A 25,616-nucleotide genomic window follows, 5' to 3' on the forward strand; every position below is an offset into this window, starting at 1 on the left:
CTGACAAGTTCATTCTGTTAAAAATGGCTTCTAAGAACCAGACCCGCAGAAAAGAACACGATTCTTTGTCTCAAACTCAGCCAGATGGGAACACGTCAGCAAGCCTCAGAACAACATATATTCAAGTCACATAGTACTATTTACAATAACCTTCCTAAAATGTACAGCTGAGTTAAAAATTCACCCATACTTTTGAGGCTTAATAAGGTTCTTGCTATTCCCATACCCTTCATTTGAACACTCAAAACATTGCATTATTTTACTATCAAATTTTCCTCTTTAATCTTTTTCTAACTGAGAGTGTAGGTAGACTGCCAGGAGCCTTACAATTATAGTCTGATAGCTGCAAAACATATATGAGTGAGCTTGCTGCAGTAATCTCAATTTTGAAGTAACAATCTTTTAGCCTTTTGACCTTTCTACAATGGGTTTTAATCTTTCAATGCCTATGTGTATATAGCTTTCTCTATCTTCAGATAAAACCCAAAATGTCTACAAAATATAGGCAGCCCAAGATTTCATTAAAATAAATTTCTCATCGAAAATGAGCAGCATTGACATGTTTTCTTAATGGTAAACATTTTGCAGATATTTTAACACATATTATTTCATGCCAAAATATCTCCAGAGCTTTGTACGCAAATAGAAGAGTAATCTTCAACTGAATTCATTTCATAATGAACTGCTGAATGAACCTCCTTTTCTGGGTTCACCTTACTCTAAATGAAGGATCTTATCTGAGTGAAAGATACTCCAAGGTAGAAGCTCTAACACTGTTGTAGCCAGCTCACTGTATAGCATGGACACCTGGGATTTGGCCAGTGGTGACTCAGTCATACACTTTTACCTTTAGTATTAAGGATGTAACTTATTAGTGAATACCCTTCAGTATTGCAAAATAATGATGTTGTAGGACTTTGAATATCCTAAAACCAAAGAATTATGTGTTTCACAGGTTAATTTGAGAAGTCTCAATTCTATATTAGCAAAATGACTTTTGCTACATCTTCCTGAAGCTTAGCTGAGATTTCCTAATAATTTATGTTGTTTTTTTTCATATTAAAATCTTATAATTACTAAAAGTAACAGTAGTTTTAAAATCTTTTAGTTTTAGATTTTCTTCCAATCATGGTACTAAAAACCAAGCACATTGTTTCATATGTCTGTAATAGTATATGCATAAGCATAAGAATAGTTTCTGGCTGGGCATGGTGGCACACGCCTTTAATCCCAGCACTCGGGAGGCAGAGGCAGGCGAATTTCTGAGTTCGAGGCCAGCCTGGTCTACAAAATGAGTTCCAGGACAGCCAGAGCTATACAGAGAAACCCTGTCTCGAAAAACTAAATAAATAAATAAATAAATAAATAAATAAATAAATAAATAAATAAATACATAAATACATAAATAAATATTTAAAAAAAGAATAGTTTCTGCTATTCAAACTTATCTTCCAGCAGTATATAATGTACATTTTCCTTTTTAGATAATATATGCAATGAGAAGGATCGTATTTTCATGGGATTATGTAATGGTTTCTCCCAGTACAGTAAGATTTTGTTTTATATATTTTCTATCTCATTTTTGCATTTATGTAATCATCATAATGGCACTATATTTCACAGAGGTTCTCATTGGTCTGTTTTTCTCTGAGTCTTCTAAGAAGCAACTACTAAGCTATGATTCAGATTATAGACATTTAATCATGAAACATCCTATATTAGAAAATGTAGGGGATGTCCCAAAAATCAAGAACAGTGGTTTTCAACCTTTTGACTCTAACAACTTTGGGTTAAATGACAATTACATAGCAGTCACCTAAGACTATCCTGCATATCAGATATTTATATTAGGATTCATAACAGCAGCAAAATTACAATTATAAAGTAGTAATGAAGATAACTTTATTGTTGAGAGTTGCCACAACATAAAGAACTGCATTAGCCGGGCGTGGTGGCGCACGCCTTTAATCCCAGCACTCGGGAGGCAGAGGCAGGCGGATTTCTGAGTTCGAGGCCAGCCTGGTCTACAAAGTGAGTTCCAGGACAGCCAGGGCTACACAGAGAAACCCTGTCTCGAAAAACCAAAAAAAAAAAAAAGAACTGCATTAAAGGGTTGCAGCATTAGGAAGTTTAAGAACCACTGCACTAGAGGATCTCCAATCTATACTGAAGTAAAGAACAAAGGTAGTAGAATGAAAATGTCCTAAACAACTCCTGAATCAGAGAAGACTGAAAAAATATTAATGAAGGGCATAAAGGAGAATATGCCCATGTTTTGCAGAAGACTTACCATCAGTTTTACAACAATAGGATAGTAGCTTAAAGTAGCCCATCAGAAATTTTTTGTCACATATTCTCATAAGCCTAAAGAGACCATATCCACTGATAAAGTAGATGAAAAAGAATTTGAAGAAATTATCTTCCTCTGACAGGATACAATAGAACCTGACTTTATGTGATGACATTTTGATATGTGTTAGACAAAATAAGTATACTATAGTAGAAACTCAAATGTAGTTAAGACTTCCAAAACTCTAAGAGCTAGGAAGTAATCAAACTGGTATATCAGAGTAGGGGAGAGGGTAGAAAAATATTTCAGCATCAGTTTTGTAAATTTATCTATTTCAGAAGATTTAAAGCCCAGAAAATCTCAATACAAGGAAGCACGTGAGACAGAAATTTAGAATTGTTCTTTTTTTTTTTGACAATGAATTTCCAATCTTATTTTAATGATATGACCACAATAAAAAATTCACCACACATTGTATCTATGCTTTTCACAGGCGATTAGCAAAACTGAAGACAACTTCAGAACTGTACAAAGAACAGAAGCAATTCTTAACACAGTTTTCCCATGGTCTTATCCTTTGAAATAAATTAAATACAGTAGTCAAAACTAAATCAAGATTTGCTAGTGTCTAGAATAAGAAAATAAAATAAAAATAAAAGTCTCTGAAACAATTATAAAGTACATACTAATATCTTATCTTTGCAACATATACAATGTTTTATAATCTTTCTCTTCTTATCTCAATATGTAAAAGAAAATTCCAAATGATTGTAATTGTATGGTTAATAATGGTGTATCTTTTAAAATTCATGTGTTAGATCTCTTATTTTAAAAGAAAATAAACTGCAAAAGCGCAGTTAAGTACATCAAACAATCCAACTGAACAAGCCTCTAGAATTTAATCAGAGGGTTTTATTCAGCAAGTGTTGCATTGCTGTTCAGTCTCTGCACAAATTGAGATACACAAATATGTACTTTCAAAAATTCAAGATACTATACAAACACACAATAGTATTTTGCACCCATCAATTGTTTACTGTATCAGGGTTACAAAGCTACTGATTATCAGGAATAACTTAAGTCGCTGGTCTTCAGATGTGAGATTCAAATAAAGATAAATTACATCAAAAATCAATATTTTTTTACAGGGACCATCTTGAAAAATGTATTTCAAGAAAATAAAACAGCGTTGGTTAGTGTTACTAATCTTCTCTACAACTTTACCAAGTGCTAATTCAAAGTACCACGTAAGTCAGCATCTTGTTGAAGCATAAGGTCCCACGGGACTTAAGTTTCATATCAAGTGAGTTATAAATCGACTTAATGTATGACTTCTCTGTTCAAAGAAAGAAGGGAGGCTGACAAGGAAGGGAGATGGAATACCTGCTAAGGATGATGTGCTGGACAGACGGCTCACAGCAAGTTTGCCACTGCTCGGAGGACTCCTTCCCTCTGAGCTATGGGATGATGAAAGAGCCATCCACAGGGCTCTTTTGGGAGTTTTGGAAAAAGAGAATGCCCTTGTAACCTTTTTGAAGTCTTTTTTATTGCTCTAGATGCTCGACTCAATGTACTATCCATATCTTTTGTATTTACTTCAAAAGATTCTGGATCAGCCACATACATAAGATTCTCAGCATCTGCCTTACAAATGGTGTTGGCTACATGTCGACACAGCATCTTCAGCCAGTCTCCTTTGGAAGCTCCTTTGACGTCATCTGGAAGCTGAGCAGTACATTGGCCTGTTCTATTGGTGGCCTTACAAGCAAGGCAAAGGCATTGTGACAATCTTCTGTCTCTCAGATGTCCAGCACCTTCTTAATCTGAGAAAGAGACATGAGATGAATGTGCTTCAGAGAAGCTGGGGGCCGGGTGCGGTTGTGAGGACTTCTAAAAGTGCCAATAACCTTGTACCGCTTTCTTGCTATCTCGAGGCAGTCATTGAAGAGGAAGAGAGTGACTTGCTCTCCTCGGTCGCAAGGGTGCTCACCAAGGGAAACCGTTTCCACTCGTTGCACCAGGCTCTGATGAGAAGATAAGAGATTAGCTGGGCATCCATCTACTTCATAAACAACATCAAAAATTTGCTTCTGTGCTTCTGTTTTTCTCTTATCCTCGTTGATATGTGTCATTACTTCTTTTAGTGATCCAATGGCTTTTTCTAAAGTGCTTTTGTCTGGGTTTTCATCAGCTGTATGCTTTTTAAGATCGTTTAAAAGTAAAGCGACAAAGTGTGGTCACTGTGCCCCTTCTTGGAATTGGGAACAAAACACCCATGGAAAGAGTTACAGAGATAAAGTTTGGAGCTGTGAAGAAAGGATGGACCATCTAAAGACTGCCATATCCAGGGATCCATCCCATAATCAGCTTCCAAACGCTGACACCATTGCATACACTAGCAAGATTTTGCTGATATGACGCTGATATAGCTGTCTCTTGTGAGACAATGCCGGGGCCTAGCAAACACAGAAGTGGATGCTCACAGTCAGCTATTGGATGGATCACAGGGCCCCCAATGGAGGAGCTAGAGAAAGTACCCAAGGAGCTAAAGGGAACTGCAACCCCATAGGTGGAACATTATTATGAACTAACCAGTACCCCAGAGCTCTTGACTCTTAGCTGCATTTGTATCAAAAGATGGCCTAGTCGGCCATCAATGGAAAGAGAGGCCCATTAGACTTGCCAACTTTATATGCCCCAGTACAGGGGAATGCCAGGGCCAAGGGGTGAGGGTGGGTGGGTGGGGGACTGGGGGGGTGTATTGGGGACTTTTTGGATAGCATTGGAAATGTAATTGAGGAAAATACCTAATTAAAAAAAAAAAAAAAGTAAAGCGACACTGGGTAGCTGCTGCACTGGCCGGATGAGAAGTTCCACAAGACTCTGTCGTCCACATTCTGGTTTAGCTTGATTTATCTTGAGGAAATCATGAAATCTGGGCTTTTGTTTCTCACATTTAATGATCATTTCCTTGCTCATTTCAAAGAAGTTTACAAACGGAGGGTAGGGTTTTACCAAATCTTTTGCATATTTAAGAAAGATGTCACCAATACTTCTGCTCTCATCCCAGTTAGCAATAAGGTCTTCAAGATCATCCTTTATCTTCATATGCACATCAAAGATATCTGGGATGCTCTCAAAAATAGTCTTGATCTTCTCAGGTGCAAGAATAGATCTACCACGTTATCCTTCTTCTTCTAAGGGAACCTTAAATAATTGAATGATTGTGGCCAGTATATTGACATAATTGCTCTCAGTCTGGTAGAGCTCTTTTGCCACCTGCCACCTGGCTGACTGCTTTGGAGGAACTGGAGTAGAACTTCTAGAAGACTTAGCACAGGACTTCGGTGTTTGGGGAGGGAAAGGAGAGAGGTCAGTCTCCCTGGAGAGCTGATCCAGGGTCTCTTTCAATCTCCGTCTCTTGCGGTTGCTGTTTGGAGTACTTAGAGAAAGCAGAGACACCGATTTCTTGAGTTCAGGAATATTAGCCTTTTCAAGCAGATACATAGTCTCTCCTGAACGGGCATCCATCTGAATGCTTCCCCAGAACCACTCTTGCTTGACAACAAAAAGTTTCTTTGAAGGTTCAAATGGAAGGTCCTTTACTGTATTCTCTTCAACAATAAGGTGAGTGCACCTTTCATCCCCAACTGGTAAATAGCTACCTCCTTGCATTTCAGTCATTTCTTCCATACTATGTTTCTCTTCATCTGAAAATCCCAGGAAACTTAAAATGCAATCTTGGAATAGAAGAACTTTAAATTCATTTCTAAAGTCATCAACTGCTGCACAAAAACACTGTTCATTGCGTCTTTCCCACGCTTTATAAATCCATTCTGGCCTCATAATTGGAGTGCCCAGGCTCACAGCAACCCTAAATTTTTCGCCTTGTATACAATTTGCCACCAGATGTGTTACTTTGGAATTACATTCTTTTCGAATAACTCCACCCATATGATGAACCAATGTCACCAATTTCACAAGCTTCTCCTTCTTCCTGAATCCAGTGAAGCAGAGCACCAGGTTCAGCATAGTCGTACAATACAGCGGCCAGCAGGAAAACGGCAAGGGCTCTCCCCTTTGTGCACAGTTGAGTATAACTGGTGGTCCAACAATCCTACAATCAGCCTTGTATACGTCATTGAAGACAGAATTCTGGAAGTCAGTAACTACAAATATATTCTCAAATTCTGGGGAATCCAAACTTTCAAATTCTTCCATTGAGTCCATCTTTACACAGGGCACTTTCATTTCCTTTAAGGCCTTTAGAAGTTCTTCTTGTTTCCCAGCATCCTGGACCATTATCACTCTTGCTTCAACCTGCAGCATTTCTTCATCAACATTTGAAGTAGACACCAAGCACAAGTTTTCCTTGTACATTTCAGTAACTTTAGAATCAAACACTGAAGAGTCTGCCAAGCTAGTTATCTCAGTAGGAGATGGTAACACGCTGTCGTCAGCCATTGTTTGCACGACTTTATGAAGGCATGCTCAGAGATGTTAAAAAAGTAACCACTGCGGCGCAGTCCTCGCTTATCCATCTCAAACACTGAGTCTCCTCCTCACAGGCGCCGCCATGGCTCCTAGAATTGTTCTAAATCATCTTCTCACAATAGTTCAATCAGAGAAAAGTTAAAAGAGAAAGAAGAAAGAAAGAAAGAAAGAAAGAAAGAAAGAAAGAAAGAAAGAAAGAAAGAAAGAAAGAAAGAAAGAAAGAAAGAAAGAAAAAAAGAAAGGAAGGAAGGAAGGAAGGAAGAAAGAAAGAAAGAAAGAAAGAAAGAAAGAAAGAAAGAAAGAAAGAAAGAAAGAAAGAAAGAAAGAGCCTTGCCCCTCTTCCACAGCTCACAGCCTGCTTGTCTCCCAGGTCTGCCTTAAACAGGGACACAAATGTGAACCTTGACCTAATGTCTGCCCCAGTTGGAGCCCCAATGGAGTTCAGTGGATGGGCTCTGCCAGAGCCACATCTGCATTCCAGTTTGCAACTCCCCCGGGGAAAATAGGGTTGCTACTACCCCTCTCCAGCATCCCACGGCCTGTTTGACTCCCAAGAGGTCTGCTGTAACCAGGGATATAGGAGGCCTCTCCTAAGGAGAGATAGCAGTGCGTGCCTCCCAGGAGGCCTGTTCTAACCCATGTCATTGAGCTCTACCTGCCACCAAGGAGGGACAGGCTCCAATCAGAGATAGCCAGGCTAGTTAACACCAGAAATAATAAGATGGAAAAAGGCAAATGCAAGAACATAAGCAACCGAAGCAAATGTAATTTGGAACCATCAAAACCCAGTTCTCCTACTACAACAAGCACTGGATATCCTAACACACATGAAAAAGCAAGATTCTGACCTTAAAACCCATCTCAAGAACAATACAAAGGCCTTTGAGGAGTATACAAATAACTCTCTGAAAGAAATACAGAAAAATACAAGCAAAAAGGTAGAAGCCCTTAAAGAGGAAACATATAAATCCCAGGAAAAAAATCAAACAGGTGAAGGAATTGAAAAAACCATTTGATGACCTAAAAATAGAAATAGAAACAATAAAGAAATCAGAAATTGAGGCAACCTTGGAGATGAGATCAGGAAAGAGATCAGGAGCTACAGATGCAAGCATCAACAAAAGAACACAAGAGATAGAAGAAACAATCCCAAATGTAGATGATATCAAAGAAGATATTGGCACAATAGGTCAAAGAAAATACAAAGTGCAAAAGGTTCTTAATGGAAAACATTCAGGAAATTCAGGACACAATGAAAAGACCAAACTTAGGAATAAAAGGAAAAGAAGAGAGTGAAGATTCCCAACTCAAAGAGCTAGAAAATATTGTCAACAAAATCTTTCTTTTATAAGAAAACTTTTCTAACCTAAAGAAAGAGATGGCCATGTATTTATAAGAACCTACAAAACGGCAAATAGATTGGTTCAGCAAAAAGCAATTCTCCTTTCACAAAATAGTCAAAACAATAAGTGCACAGAAAAAAGAAAGAATATTAAAAGTGCTAAGGGGAAAAGGCCAGGTATCATAGAAAGACAAACCTATCAGAATTACACCAAACTTATCAAAAGTGACTCTAAAAGCCAGAATATCCTGGACAGATGTAATTCAGACCCCAAGAGAACACAAATGTCAATCCAGGATATTAGACCTAGCAAAATTCTCAATCAACATAGATGAGAAACAAAGATATTCCGTGACAAAACCAAATTTAAACAATCTCTTTCTACTAATCCAGCCCTACAAAGAATATGGGAAAAGCAACTCCAACACAAGGATGGTAACTACATCAAAGAAAACACAAGAAATTAATCATCTCACAGCAAACCCAAAAGAAGCGAATCACACAAACAAAATACCACCTCAAACAGCAAAACAGCAGTAACTAACAATCACCTGTTTTTAATAACTCTCAACATCAATGGACTCAGTTTCCAATAAAGAGACATAGGCTAACAGACTGGACACATAAACAGCACCCAGCATTGTGCTGCATGTAGGAAGACACTAGCTCAGAGTAAAAGGCTGGAAAAACAGATCCTAAGCAAATGGTCCCAAGGAACAAGCTGGAGTAGCCATTATAATATTCAATAAAATACAGTTTTAACCAAAAGTCATCAAAAATATGGGAAAGGGAACTATATACTCATTAAATGAAAAATCCACCAAGATGAATTCTCAACTCTGAACATCTATGGTCTAAATGCATTTGTAAAAGAAATGTTACTAAAGCTCAAAGCACACATTCCACCTCACACAATAGTAGTGAGATATTTCAAAACCCCAAACATAAACACAGTGAAACTAACAGAAGTTATGAACCAAGTGGATTTAGCAGATATCTACAGAACATTTTACCCTAAAACAACAGAATACACCTTCTTCTCAGCACCTCATGGTACCTTCTCCAAAAATGTCCATATAATCACATACAAGACAAGCCTCAACAGATACAAGATTGATATAATCCAATGCATTCTAGTAGATCACCCAAAACCAAGGCTGGTCTTCAATAATAATAATAACAACAACAACAAAAACAACATAAAACCTATATACACATGGAACTGAACAACATTCTACTCAATGATACTTCATCAGGGAAGAAATGAAGAAAGAAATTAAAGACATTCTAGAATTTAATGAAAATGAAGGCACAGCATACCCAAGATTATGGGGCACAATGAAAGCATTGCTAAGAAGAAAACTCAAAGCTCTGAGTGCCTCCAAAGAGAAATTGGAGAGATCCTACACTAGCAGCTTAACAGCACACCTGAAAGCTCTAGAACAAAAAGAAGCAATCACATCCAAGAGGCATAGACAACAGGAAATAATATCAGAGCTGAAATCAACCAATTAGAAACAAAAAGAACAATACAAAGAATCAACAAAACCTGGTTCTTTGAGGAAATCAAAAAGTTAGGTAAACCCTTAACAAACTAAATAAAGGGCCCAGAGATGGTATCAAAATTAACAAAATCATAAATGAAAAGGGTGATATAACATCAGAAGCTAAGGAAATTCAAAAGTCATCAGCTCTTACTACAAAAGCCTATACCCAACAAAACTGGAAAATCTAGGTGAAATGGATGGTTTTCCAGACATATAACATGTAACAAAGTTAAATAAAGATCAGATAAACTATCTAAACAGTCCTGTAACCCCTAAGGAAATAGAAGCAGTCAGGACCAGATGATTTTAGTGCAGAGTTCTACCAGACCTTCAAAGACCTAACACTAACATTCCTCAAATTATTCCATAAAACAGAAACAGAAGGACCACTCCCTAATTCATTCTATGAAGCCACATTACTGTGATATCTAAACCACACAAAGACCCAACAAGAAAGAGAACTTCAAACCAATTATGCTTTTGAATCTGATGCAAAAATACTCAATATAATTCTCACAAACTGAATCCAAAAGCAAATCAAAATGATCGTTCACCAAGATTAAGTAGGCTTCATCCCAGAGATGCAGGGATGGTTCAATATAGTGAAATCCACCAACATCATCCACTGTATAAACAAACTCAAAAGAAAAGAAAAGAGTCATATGATCATGTCATTAGATGCTAAATAGGCCTTGGACAAAATAAAACACCTGTTCATATTAAAAGTCTTGGAGAGATCAGGAATTCAAGGCATGTACCTGAACATAATAAAAGTAATATACAGCCACCCAACAGACAATATCAAATTCAATGGAGAAAAACTTGAAGCAATCCTACTAAAATCAGGAACAAGACAAGGCTGCCCTCTCCTTTCCCATTTATTCTATATAGTACTCAAGAAGTTAACCTCTAAAAAACCAAATAACCCATTTTTAAAAAGGAGTACAGAGCTAAGCAGAGAATTCACAACAGAAGAATCTTGAATGGCTGAGAAACACTTAAAAAATATTCAAAGTCCTTAGTCATCATAGAAATGCAAATCTAAATGACCCTGAGATTCCACCTCACACCAATCAGAATGTCTAAGGTTAAAAAAAAAAAAAAAAACTCAGGTAATAGCACATTTTGACAAGGATGTGGAGAAAAAGGTACACTCCTCCATTTCTGGTGCAATTGCAAACTGGTACAAGAATTCTGAAAATCATTCTGCCAATTCCTCAGAAAATTGGAAATAGTTCTACCCGAACCAGCTATACCACTACTTGACATATACCCAAAAGATGCTCTACCATATCACAGGGACACATGCTTCACTATGTTCATAGCAGCCTTATTTGTGATAACAGGAAGCTGGAAACAATCATATGTCCCTCAATGGAAGATTAGATACAGAATATATGGTTCATTTGCACAATATAATACTATTTATCTATTAAAAACAAGGACATCATGAATTTTGCAGTCAAATGGATAGAACTAGAAAACTTCCTCCTGAGTGAAGTAACACAGACCCAAAAGGACATGCATGGTATGTACTCACTGATAAGTGGTTGATATTAGCCAAAATATTCACAATACCTCAGATTCCATCCATATCTATCTATTCTATTTCCTCCTAGGAACTTCCTTTATACATACCCCCTGTGGTTCTGTGGATTGAGCTTGGTTATCATCGACTTAAAAGCTAATATCTACACAGTAAATACACTCCATTTTTGTCTTTCTGTGTCTAAGATACTACACTCAGAATTTTTTTTCTATTTTTATCCATATACATTCGAATTTCATGATGTCATTTTTCTTGTCATTGTTTTTTTTTTAAGATTTTTTTTTTAGAAATATTTATTTATTTATTTATTTATTTATTTATTTATTTATTTATTTATTATATGTAAGTACACTGTAGCTGTCTTCAGACACTCCAGAAGAGGGCATCAGATTTTGTTATGGATGGTTGTGAGCCACCATGTGGTTGCTGGGATTTGAACTCAGGACCTTTGGAAGAGCAGTCGGCGCTCTTAACCGCTGAGCCATCTCACCAGCCCCTTGTCATTGTTGTTAACCTACTGAATGAGTCTTTTTTTCATTATACATTCTTTTTTTGTTGTTATTTTTAATTAGGTATTTTCTTCATTTACATTTCAAATGCTATCCCAAAAGTCCCCCAGAACCTCCCCACTCCTCTAACCACCCACATCCAATTGTTGGCTCTGGCATTGCCCCGTACTGAGGCATATAAAGTTTGCAAGACCAAGGGGCTTCTCTTCCCAACGATGGCCACCTAGACCATCTTCTGATACATATGTAGCTAGAGACACAAGCTCTGAGGGTACTAGTTAGTTCATACTGTAGTTCCACCTATAGGGTTGAAGACCCCTTTAGCTCCTTGGGTACTTTCTCTAGCTCCTCCATTGGGGGGCCCTGTAATCCATCCAATAGCTGACGGTGAGCATCCACTTCTGTGTTTGGCAGGCACCGGCATAGCCTCACAAGAGACAGCTATATAAGGGTCCTTTCAGCAAAATCTTGCTGGTGTATGAAATGGTGTCAGAGGTTGGAGGCTGATTACAGGATGGATCCCTGGGTGTGGCAGTCTCTAGATGGTCCATCCTTTCATCTCAGCTCCAAACTTTTTCTCTGTAACTCCTTCCATGGGTGTTTTGTTCCCAATTATAAGAAGGGGCAGTGTCCACACTTTGGTCTTTGTTCTTCTTGAGTTTCATGTGTTTTGCAAATTGTATCTTGTATCTTTGGGTATTCTAAGTTTCTGGGCTAATATCCACTTATCAGTGAGTACATATCATGTGAGTTCTTTTGTGATTGGGTTTCCTCATTCAGGATGATGCCCTCTAAGTCCACCCATTTGCCTAGGAATTTCATAAATTCATTCTTTTTAATAGCTGAGTAGTACTCCATTGTGTAAATGTACCACATTTTCTGTATCCATTCCTCTGTTGAGGGGCATCTGGGTTCTTTCTAGCTTCTGGCTATTATAAATAAGGCTGCTATGAACATAGTGGAGCATGTGTCCTTATTACCAGTTGGAACATCTTCTGTATATATGCCCAGGAGAGGTATTGTGGGATCCTCCGGTAGCACTATGTCCAATTTTCTGAGGAACGCCCAGACTGATTTCCAGAGTGGTTGTACAAGCTTGCAATCCCACCAACAATAGAGGAGAAACTGGGGAAAAGCCTCGAAGATATGGGCACAGGGGAAATTTTCCTGAATAGAACACTAATGATTTGTGCTGTAAGATCGAGAATCGACAAATGGGACCTCATAAAATTACAAAGCTGTAAGGCAAAAGACACTGTCAATAAGACAAAAAGGCCACCAACAGATTGGGAAAGGATCTTTACCAATCCTATATCAGATAGGGGACTAATATCCAATATATATAAAGAACCCAAGAGGGTGGACTCCAGAAAATCAAATAACCCCATTAAAAAATGGGGCTCAGAGCTAAACAAAGAATTCTCACCTAAGGAATACCAAATGGCTGAGAAGCACCTGAAAAAATGTTCAGCATCCTTAATCATCAGGGGAATGCAAATCAAAACAACCCTGAGATTCCACCTCACACCAGTCAGAATGGCTAAGATTAAAAATTCAGGTGACAGCAGATTCTGGTGAAGATGTGAATAAGTCTTTATTGTGTAAATGCACCACATTTTCTTTATCCATATTTTGTTGAGTGACATATGTTATTTCCAAATTTTGGCTATTATGTATGAATAGAGAAGCAATGAAAATGGATCAAGCATTGTTGGGGTATGTGCCCAATATACTCAATATGCCCAAGAGTGGTATTAGATGAATCTTGAGGTAGAATAATACTCGTCTTCCTGATGGAACTGCTGCACTGATGGTAGCTCTCTCATGACTGTACAAGTTTGCTGCTGTTGGATTTTTAAAAACCCTTCCCCTTCCTGGTTTTTTTGCAGACTAAAAGTACTTTGTGGCAGTACACCATTATTTGCTTGGTAGCTTCTGTAAAATAAGTGAGAATTTGTCACATGTCTTTTTTTTTCCTTCCTTTCATTCATATTTTAAATAATTATTTTATTTATTTAAATTCCAAATGTTGCCCCTATTCCTAGTCCCCACTCCATGAGTTCTTCACCCCATCCTTCCTCCTTTTTAGTTCTCAGAGGGTGTTCCCCCCCCCACTCCAACTTCACCCCCCTAGCATCCTCATACCCTGGGGCATCAAGTTTCTAAAGGATTAAGTGCATCCTTTCCCACTGAGGCCAGACAAGGAAGTTCTCTGCATCATATGTAGCAGGGGCCATGGTCCAGCCCACATATGCTCTTTGGTTGGTGGCTTAGCCTCTGGAATCTCTAATGGGCCCAGATTAATTGATACTATTGTTGTTCCTATAGGGTTGCAATTCCCTTCATCTCCTTCAGTAACTCTTCCATAGGGGTCACTGACCTCAGTCCAATGGCTGACTATAGGTATCTGCATTTGTCTCAGTCATTTGCTGGTAGAGCCTCTCAAAGGACAACCATACTCTTCTCTGCAAGCACAACATGGCATTAGTAATCATGTCAGGGTTTGATGCCTGAGTGAGGGGGATGGAAGGAACCTCTAGAAAGTCCCAGATACCAGGAATGTGAGAGGCTCCCAGGACCCAATAGAGAGGACCTTACCCAAATGCTTAACAGTGGGGAGATGGAACCTAAAGATACCAGCTCCAGTAGATAAACACAGTCCCCGTTTAAGGCATCCAACCACCCAACCGTCTTCAAAATCTTGACCCACAATTGCTCCTGTCCAAAGAAAATGCAAAAACAACAATGGAGCAGAAACTAAAGGAAAGGTCATCCAGAGACCTTGAAACACTCAGTCCTAAATAGGATATCTCCATCAAGTTCCTCCCTGCAGAGGTCAGGGAAACCTGCAGAGGAGAAGGCTAAAAGAATATAAGAGCCAGAAGGGGTAGGAAACAGAAAGAAAACAAGGCCTTCTAAATAAACATGAGAAGAACTCATATGAACTCACAGAGATTGAAGCAGAATGTGCAGGACCGACTAGTCTGCACCAGGTCCTCTACATACATATGATGGCTTCCAGATCAATGATTTTATGGATTCCTGAATGTACAAAGGAGTGGGTTTCTGACTCTTGAGAATTCTCTTGGACTCTATTCTTCTGTTGTTGTTTTGTCCAACTTCAATGTGATAGTTTTTGTTTTACCTAATTATTTTTCTTTTGTTATGTTTAATAAAATAAATACTGAGTGAATGAATGAATGAATGAGGAATGAATGAATGAATGAAAACCTAGCCACTAAGGTAAAGTTTAATGGCTGAACTGTCATTTATACCTGCTGCAGAGGGAAAAAATCTGTGTTCTCCAATGGAGTGACACTGTATACATTAACCACTCCAGGATCTGCCTCATCATATGTGGGAGTAGTTGACCAACACATAATGGAGAGGATCTGGAAAGACCTGTGACAGGGGATGAATATGATCAAAATATATTTAAATTTAAAAATTATTTTCAATGATAAAAAGTATAATAGAATAAAAGCCCACACCAAAGACCCCACTGTGAACTATCCAGCCACTTAGAACAGAATATTCTTAACATACTGCCCATTTCCAGTCTCAGAATTTAATTAAGCCCCAGAAACAGCCACATTAAAACCTACCATATCTTGTTTTTCAAACATTTTCCCTAGCTACTCATATCTCTTAGGATGAACATAAGCCTAAAGACTCTTTAAACAAAGTAGATAAGTTGTTTTTCTTCTGATGTTAGGTATTATGTCCATATTTTCATCTATTTCTGCACACACCAAAGATATCCTAATCTTGCAACCAGTTCCTCTCCATTACTTTCTACTTGTCCTCTAGACCTGGACCTACCCAGTGACTCAGAAACTGAAACACTATCCTTGATTTTGTCCACCAGGCTAATCTTTACCCTGGTACTTTCTGTCTATACAAATGACAGATATTCTCATCTGAGTATTTAAATAGAAAACTCATAATGAATTTTGTTTTCCATATCATGTTAAATAAAACTATTCAATGACTACAATTTATTAATCATTTTCCTATACATATCTCCTGTCTATGGCCCTGCCACTTACTTCTTCCATTGTATGAGTTAATTGCATTGTCCTTCTTAAAGAAAACTATACCCACAGCTTTCCAGTGGTCTCCACAATCAAGGCTACTATGTGAGTATTGGGATTTAAACCCAGGTCCTCTGGAAGAGCAGCCTTAACCCCTGAACCATCTCTACAACCCCTGTTATATTGGGTTCTGTAGTAATTAACAAACAGGAAAGCCATGCAATCGATAACTTTCATAGGTAAGTATTCATATCATGGAATAATCTAATATTGCATAGCTATTGAATTGGGTAATGAGAAAGTGTGGTAAACCGAACAAAGAAGAACCAGAAGAGTTCTGTCTTCTAAGTGAGTGATGTATCTCAAGGAACAGAAATATTAATATATCCTAACACGTGTATCCACAGACAATATGCATGATGAACACATTACTAAAAGAACATGTTAACTCACATGTGAACAATGATGGTGCACAAATTTTCAGTTGCCTTCTTTCTTCTTCATTACAAAACCATTATTTATTTGTTAGCTTGTTTGTTTGTTTTCTTTAAGAAGCTTTCGTTACATTTCTTGTAGCTGTCACTGTTTGGTTTGTGGTTACAAAGTTAATTTCCACTATTGAGCAGTGAATTTAAAGGAAAAGATATATAAACATCTTTGGATTTCTATATAAGCGTTCATATTAAAATATTGCTTTGACATTGGGCATGAAGAATGTAGAAAACTTTTCCCTCAAAACACTGTGGAAAACTGGACAGTCAGTCAGCAGATGGAATCTAGATTTGGTCCAGCATCACACAGTGAATCTATTCCGGGCTCTGTCAAACGTATGAATGCAGGCTCATGGAGACAACAGAAACCAAAGTTCCTAACCCAAGGAGAGATATCTGGCCTAGGTTCTTAACACTGTCACAGAAGTCTTCATCTGGGTGTATTTGAGAATGAGTGTCTAATTAACTGGCAGGTTATATTGGGGCAACAGCTGACTACAGAAGCAGCATGGATTTAATAGGATCAAGGTTGAAAAAGCTAGCAGACTACGGGGATAAAATACACTGTCACACATTCTTAATTTGCATCCCTAGGGGAATGTAGCAGGGCCTACACACCCAAAGACCCCTGTTAAGGGAAGACTGCATACATGTACAGAGAGAAGGCAGGAGGGGGTAGGCTTTAAGGTGGGATGGCATTTAAAAACTCTCAAACAAACAAAAATACTTGGAAAGAGAAGAGAAATAATCAGACTCCCGTTGCAGAAAATAGGCTCTGTAGGCTGAAGCAATAGCTTAGTGGTTAAGAGAATTGGGTGTTCTTACAGAGTGCCTTACAGAGTTTGACTCCCACAATACACGTGGTGCCTCACAACCATCTATAACCCCAAACCCCAATACCAGGAGATCTGAGGCCCTCTTATAACCTCTGAGGATATTGCTTACATGTGCTACTCAGACATACTTGCAAACAAAACACCTGTCCACATAAAATAATAAATTCGAACAATCAAGAAATAAAGAATCCATAATATATTGCACAAATCAATAAACTAGGCAACCTGCAATGAGAAAGTCATAATTTATTCATTGATATTATTGTTACCTAAAATTATAGAAGAACACAAGAAAAGATTACTGATATTTACAAAAATAAAGTACACAAATACTGTTTCTCTCAACGAAGGCAGAATTCAAAAAGGAAAGAGAGGCAGGTCTATTTCAAAAAGGGAGAAACATCTCCAAGGAATTAAACGGCACTGACTCACAGTGATTCATCCAGTAGTCTCAAAAGATATACACTTTGTTAAAAAGAATCAGATGGAAATAATATAAAAAATAAATTAAATTTTGGAGGAGTTTAACATTAATTTAAATCACTAAACTTTAAAGATAGCACTAAGTAATTATCTAATCTCAGAAATGGAAAATGTTGAAATCAAATCCAACAGAGCTTTCATAATATGTGAGAAAATGTGAAACACAGCAATATCATGAATCAGTCAAAGAGAAACGGAGAGAGCAGAGAGTAGAGGGGAGAAAAGGTGAAAAGATAAAAATCTGTCAAATGTCCTCACAACATCTCAGTTGCAGATAGAAAACCTAATAGGTCCAAATAAAATTAAAATGAAGATATTACATACCCACACAGTAGTAGAGTTTCTGAAAGCAGACAGAGACAGAGAGAATATTTTTAGAAATAGATCATCAATCATATACAACATGATTGATGTCTGACATTTCTGAAATAAGGCATCAAACAGTGTGTTAGCAAGCTGACAGCAGAACAGACTCACTCATGAAGAGTTTTTTAACCAAGAGACCCAACATAAAGTCCAAGAAACATAAAAGTAATTTGTTAATCGTCAATGTACAAGAAGTACAAACTTTTAGGGTGAAAATTGATAATCAGATCACATTTGACTTTTGATGGAAATTAAGGGTAATGTCATAGTTTTGTCATGTATTCATTAACTCTTTAGAATACTAAGATGGTATAAGCCAATACTTACAACATATTTTGAACCTCACATTGTATAGATGTAATACATATTAGCCCAAATAAGGTGGGGGAAAAACAACCATATTAAAGCATGTTTATATATATATATATATTTGGTCCAGCTGTCCTGGAACTCATTTTGTAGTCCAGACTGGCCTGGAACTCAGAAATCCGCCTGCCTCTGCCTCCCAAGTGCTGGGATTAAAGGCATATGCCACCACCACCTAGCACATGTTTATATATTTAACCCAAACTAAGCCATTATGATTTAGCAGTAGATTATAATCAGCCAGAGGAAGCCATGGTGCTCAGAACAAACTGGTCTGCAACCTGTTTGAATTTTTATTTCCTGGGAAGTAGTAAGAGAGATTGTTCTCAACTTTTCTGGAGACTTTTTAAAACCACAGTCACAGAGTTGATCAGTGGAAACAGGAGCAGATGCTCCAAAGCTTAAACTCTATCATCATCCCCTTTATAGAAACGTCTGCCAATTCTCCACAGACGTTAAAGAACACAAGTCAAAATAACTTAGGTAAGTTATAAGCAGGGACATCAAAATGACACATTAAAAGTGTTGACTTAGTACAAAGTGAGACAGAAATAGAGAAAAGGGGGTACTGGAAAAATAAGGTTTCGATTTTGTAAAGTAAGGAGCAAATGGCATACTTTTGCTAACATGTAGAAAGCAACGTTAGACTTGAGTGGGTCAGTGATCCTGTTCACAGCTGGATTCTGCCATTAGCATAAAAGCAAGATGTGATTAGATGTTATCAAGAAGAGATAAAACCTATACCAAAGGTCATAAGTAGTTTGAGGATTAAAGATAAAAGACTGGAAAGCAGTACAGCTGTCTGAGAAGCAGCTCATGCATGAGAAAAAACAGGACATTTCATAATGATTAACTTGTTAGTGTGATACAAGAATACAGGAAGGACTGTAGACTTCACAATAAAAGTTCAGTAAAATTATTGGTAAGGTCTCAGTGTCATAGAGCACAATAAATATACATTTTTTCCAAATAACAGCAATGGGTATTAGGATTAGAAGAACAATCTTTCAGCACAACAATCAAGTTACAAAACCAGGAAGCAAACCCACAGCTTCACACTAAAATACACAAATCACTGCTGAGACATACCAAGGAAAACTGAAATAAATACAAAATGTTCTGGTCATAAAGTCAATATTGCTAAGTAAATTGTTCTACAATTGCACCCATGGAATCCATGCATTCTCTAATCCAAAACCAAGAATACTCACTATAGACCTTGCCGGAGTGGACTGAAAACTTTCATGTGAAAGTGAAGGAGAAGCACCCAAAGCAATTTTGAGGAAAATAAATGTGGGTGGCATGTCCTCTGTCTCTAAGCTTGCTTTCTTTAAGCTTTAAGCAGCAATGGAGACTGTAGCCCCTTCTAAAGCTGAAAATTGGTAAATAGAATTAAGTTTACCAACACTGTTATTTTTTAAATGAGTTTTGCCAAATGTGTCATGACAATTTTATAAAAAGGGAAATCCTTCAGTAAAACAGACTTAAGACTGACATTGAATGATAATTTCAATTTGAATATAGTTCATTCAAACATTTAAAAGAAAGCACAAAACATTTAACAACTTAAAGAAAGCAAAAACAGGTAGTATACATTCTGAATTACACTAATTTAAAATGTAAAGACAGAATATATCATCACACAGCTGAATTACTATATTGATTATTGAAATTTTCTTTTCAAGAGAATAGCAAATACAAAAACAGAATCTAAAGTGTTTATATAAGAAATAATGGGGTCAAGATATAATATGAAAATCTTTAATTGTCTTTAGTGGATCTGAGGATGACAGAAAGTGGTAGGGTTGAGGGATTCTTTAGTTTGTGCTACATGCTCAGGGGTAGAGGTACCATAATATAGAGATGCACACCAGGCATTGTGACAGCAATCATCCAGAGGATATTGTCCTTGAAGATGAGGTTAGTTTATGATGGAGAGTGACCAGGTGAGGGATTCTCAGTGAGCACTTGTTCTCTCCTAATAAGCCTCAACCATCACTACCAGACCCGGGTACTTCATTCCATACAGAGAGAGATGGTATTTATAAAGAAATCTATAAAAGGATATGTTGAAGTCCAACACATAGTGTTTAAAACTTTTGAAAACAGAATCTTGACTATGGAACCAAGTTAATATGAGGCCATTAACTTGAGTCTTAATACAATATGACTAACTTCTCTGTCCTTAGGGGAGAATAATCCACATGAAAGCAGAGACATGGAGATACCATGGAATGGCAGATGTGGAGAGTGGAGTAAAATGCTTGTTTTATTTTTCTCAATTCTATAAGATAAATGTAACTGGGTTAGGATGGCATCATCATCATCATCATTACTATTATTATTATTATTATTATTATTATTATTATGGGATGCTCATTCCTAGCTTCTCAAGATTCATGCTCTCTTAGATGATAAGTATTATCAGTCAGTCCAAACATCCTGCCAATACAACTTAAATCTAAGTCTGAGGACTCTCCTAAATGTGCCCAACTCATAGAATGTAAAATCAAACTTCATCAAGCTTATTTTAATCAGTTCTAAGTGATAGCCCTGATATACTTTATTGTAGACAAATTCTTCTAGGTAAATGACCCCATATGGCTAGACAAGAAATTTGCTTCTGAAATAGAAGAATGAAACTGGCACATAGTCAATATTCCAGTCGAGAATTGAGAAAAATAAAACAGGCCATATGTTCCTGAACGTCTAATACCTAGTAGTTAAAATTCCTCTAGATCTCAAGGCCTGAAAACAATACTGTTTTATTGCACTCAACAATTTGTGATAGGACTGGAGTCTTGTCTTCCTAAACTCTGGAAATCTCTGATTCAGATTTCCACATCTGCAACTGGGACCCAAAATTATTTCCCTTTATTTAACCCCCAATTTAGATATATTTCAGCCAAGCTAAAAAATACTTTTACTTATGCAGCTAAAGACACGAGCTCCAGGGGTACTGGTTAGTTCATATTGTTGTTCTATCTATAGGGTTGCAGACCCCTTTAGCTCATTGGGTACTTTCTCTAGCTCCTCCATTGGGGGCCCTGAGTTCCATCCAATAGCTGACTGTGAGCATCCACTTCTGTGTTTGGTAGGCACCGCATAGCCTCACAAGAGACAGCTATATCAGGGTCCTTTAAGCAAAATCTTGCTGGCGTATGCAATGGTGTCAGCGTTTGGAGGCTGATTATGGGATGGATCCCTGGGTGTGGCAGTCTCTAGATGGTCCATCCTTTCATCTCAGCTCCAAACTTTGTCTCTGTATCTCCTTCCATGGGTGTTTTGTTCCTAATTCTAAGAAGGGGTAAAGTGTCCACACTTTGGTCTTCGTTCTTCTTAAGTTTCATGTGTTTTATTAATTGTAGATGGCCTAGTTGGCCATCATTGGGAAGAGAGGCCCCTTGGTCTTGCAAACTTTATATGCCTCAGTACAGGGGAAGGCCAGGGCCAAGAAATGGGAGTGAGTGGGTAGGGGAGTTTGGGGGGGAGGGTATGGGGGGCTTTTGGGATAGCATTTGAAATGTAAATGAAGAAATACCTAATTTAAAAAAGAATAATGTCACAAAAAATACTTTTACTTGTTTAAAAGTTTCAGAACCTTTTTGTTTCCCTTGTGATTCACTGTCATTCAACAGACCAGAAGCCAGTCTTCTATAGATAATCTATGTCTGTCTTCCTGACCTATCTCAAAAATGTTTATTAGACCCTAGACTCACATATGTAACCTTTATAAGTGCACAGTCAGAGGATGACTGCTTGTGGGAGAGGATGTGCCTAATCCTATACAGACCTGATGCCCCAGAGAAGGGGGATGAGGGATGGGGGGGGCACCCTCCCAGAGGCAAAGGGGAAGGGGATAGGTGAAGAACTCTGAGGGGGGGACCTGAAGGGGATAACATTTGGGATGTAAATAAATAAAATAATTTTTAAAAGCTGTATTTTGTTGTTATTGTTGTGTTGCTGTTGTTATTGTTGCTGTTGTTTACAGATAATGATAACAACAGCAAAAAAATAGTTTTTGTGTTCTCATCTCAAGTCCTGAAATGTCAGGGAAAAAATTCTACCTAAGGATTTCTAAAAAGTGGCTTTTAACTATTTTATCCAAGTTAGATAACCCTTTATTAATACAAAATATAGTTCTTGTTTAAAGTAGGTAAAGAATGAGTCAAAGATAATTGCCAGAGGAATGTAGATTCAGAGTACCCTGAATTACACATCCCACTGTGAGAAAAAAGTGACCAGAACATTTATTTTCACAAAATATTGTCACAAATCAATATATTTGATCAGGTAAACTGTTGAGGATGTTAGGTAAGGTTACATAAAAGCAGTTGTCAGGTGCTATCAGATGCCATTCTTAGCTTTTGTGTTTGTGGATGCTACTAGTCAATTATATAAACACATCACAAAGGTTTTATCTGATAGCAGTAAGGATTTTGGAACAGACTCAAAAGTGGGCAATAAAGGCTGTTAAATGGACTAAAGCCTGTGGGTAGAGGAGGTTGAAAAAAGAGATTCCAGAGATATCACGGAATTATAAAGTGTTTGTGCTTCTGGAAAAACATAAGTCAGAAACAGGAGACCAGAAACTGTCCTAGTTGACAGAGGTAGATTCTGAGCATCTGGACACGTTAATGACGATGATAGCAAGTACCTCAGGATTGCTTTGTGCTAAACTCCCCTGATTCATTTGTAACGAGTCTTCTGCTCAGCACTGGGACTGCTGTGGTCTACGCTTCATATCCCTGTTAAAGAGAAGAAGCAGCAAGTCAAGTGTCAAGAGAAGTTGTGATGGGAGTTGATGTGACAGACATCAGCCGCTGCTAGATCATGCCAAAAGAACTGGATGGAACGTCTCTCTTTGGTGCTCACTGGCCCCATGCAAACCACAGTGCAGAGTGCAGATTGTATCAAACCTGTGACTTTCACACAGAAATATGTTCATATAGACAATGTATCTGGCTGAGCCTTTTACATTTCTTTGAATCCTTTATTCCCTTAATCAAAGCTTTGAATTTTTTCTCACATGAAACCCCAAGATTTAGTCCTACACATTTTCTATGCAATTTGGCTTTTGTTGTGACAGAATTATTAAATGTCCTTAGCCATAATATGTGGGAACAAGATGACAATTTCTAGAGGGATCTCTGCTAACCTTCAAGGAATAACTGGTGATTCAGATCTTGCCTTGAGTAAACCCATGGTCTGATGTGACAAATGTCAAAGGTACGTGGCATCTCTTAACATTGTGCTGATTAAGATCATCAGTGACTAGATTGTTAGCAAATCTGTACAGGACTGCATGCTGACACATGCCATATAACTCAAAGTAAAAATTCTTGAGTTCTGACAGAAAGAAAAAGCTGGTCAATGCTGATCACCAGTAAGGAAAGGTATCACATGAGCTGAAATGCCTCTGTAAAGAAATGCCTCTGTAAGAAATGAAAACAAATTACAAATTGTTAAAAAGAAGATTAAGGTGTTTAATAAAATGCAAGGGCTGGAAGGATAGTTTCAGAAAATGATTACACTCACTCTAAGCTAAGTAAACAAGCCCATTTGAAGTCAGATTCTGCATCAAAATGGAGAGGCCTAGAACAACCATATGGGATTCAATCCTCTTCCCTCTAATTTTATTATTTTCTTAATGGCTTAAAGGTAAATTTAAAGTTAACTTAGGTTCAGAATGCAATTGTAAGTTAAATGGTGTGTAAAATAATAGTTTCATCTCTAAAGCAATGACATTAGTTTGGATTTTTAAATAAACTGGTAAATTTCATGTATGTGTAAAGTAAGAATGCTTTCAGCCCTTTGAAATGACTAACACTGAAACATAACAGAAAACAAAAGAATCTCCTCCCAAAGCCACCCTTGCCTCCCCTCTACCCATCCAACTTCACGCTTTTGTTGTTGTGGTAGTTCTGTTGTTTTGTAATTTAAGACACGGTTTTCCTGTGTAGTCCAGGTTGCCCTAGAAGCTTATATGCCCCACAACCTCTATTTTAAGTCTTTCTGGATGCTTTCATGGATGCTTTGCCTGCATGTATTTCGGAATACTATGTACATGGCTAGTGTCTGCAGATGACAGAAGAAAGTACTTGATCCCCTGAGATTAGAGGTGAGCTGCCATGTTAATCCAGTTCTTGGGGAAGAGCAGCAAGTGCTCTTAACAGCCATACCATCATTCTAGTAATCATTTTATTTAAAAACAAAAACAAGAATAAAACAACAGACCATAAATCCAGTTTGTGATGTCCAACAGCTCTTGAGTGTGAGGCCCACCTGGAGTGCGATCAATATCATGCTGTTAATGAAAACTGAATCTGCCTGTCCCAGTACCTGTCAAATGCCAATAGAACCTCAGCTAAGTGTGAGACTTTAAGCTTACACCCCTTCCCACCACCATGGTGGGATTTTTGTCTGGCCCGAGCTTTAATCACAGCTTTAATCATGTGTGTATAATTCTTTTTGGTGTCTAAAAAAATGCTGTGCTCTTGAAAGTGGTTATTACCTCCATTTCTTACAATCTTCCCAGTGCTCTTCCAGTTCTCTGAACCTTGAAGGAATGGGTATGAAATAGATGCTTCATTTAGTGCTCTTAGCCCTTGATCTTGCCCACTTGGGGTGGGAGGTCTCTGTACTAATTAACATCTACTGCAGGAAGCTTCTCTGTTTAAGACTGAGAGATGCATTCATTTATGGCTTTAGTAGTAAGCCATTAGCGGGTACTTTAATATTAAATCTATTTATCACAGTTCTAGTATTAGATCTTACACTAGGACTTATTACATGTCCAGCCACAGTTCCTGGTCTCTTTAATAAAGCCAGGAAAAGTTTTCACCTTAAATCCAGTCAGAAATTAGTTGGTTAGTTTACCTCCATAAAATCCATGCCACTACTGCATCAGTGGGCATAGCTTACTAGACTGGTCATTGTAACTCTTAATTTATTTATGACCAGATGATAAAAAATTACTTTCCTCTTGCAGCATTATAAGACTGTCCAGTGTTGTGGATGATAACCAGTAGAAATGAAGCTTCCAGGGAATACCTATTTGATTCCTCTGAATTTATGAGTTTAATATATGGTCTCTTCAAGATGAATATCTTACAGTTTCTGGAATATAACCTAGAATAATTTCAACAGTCAGAAATGTTTGAGGCTCTATTGAAACTTATTGACCAACTACTTAGGAAGTGGTAACCCAATCCTAGCAATGAGGCTTTTAGTTTTGTAGTGTGTGGTATCTAGGTGTTGTTCACCACTAAATGATAACTGCATTTAAACTATTTTTATATATGTACTT

At 37.6% G+C, this 25,616-nt stretch overlaps 1 protein-coding gene and 1 pseudogene across 4 annotated transcripts in view; both read right to left on the reverse strand.

Moving 5' to 3' along the window:
- Nucleotides 1-25,616, reverse strand: part of Sntg1 (syntrophin gamma 1) — an 878,005-nt gene that overhangs the window by 669,394 nt on the left and 182,995 nt on the right. Inside the window, exon 2 of one of the 4 annotated variants that reach the window (XM_085835535.1) lies at nt 22,965-23,055. The exons of 2 other annotated variants lie outside the window; for them this stretch is intronic. The gene's annotated coding sequence lies outside the window, so the exon portion shown is untranslated. Of the gene's footprint in view, nt 1-22,964; nt 23,056-25,616 lie in introns of those variants that run through there. One more of the 4 variants, XM_085835554.1, reaches the window with a different exon arrangement.
- LOC110311457 (protein ECT2-like) lies at nt 3,454-6,754 on the reverse strand (annotated as a pseudogene).

Source organism: Mus caroli, unplaced genomic scaffold, assembly GCF_978045245.1.
Source record: "Mus caroli unplaced genomic scaffold, Mus_caroli_1 scaffold_1, whole genome shotgun sequence".
Taxonomy (NCBI): domain Eukaryota; kingdom Metazoa; phylum Chordata; class Mammalia; order Rodentia; family Muridae; genus Mus; species Mus caroli.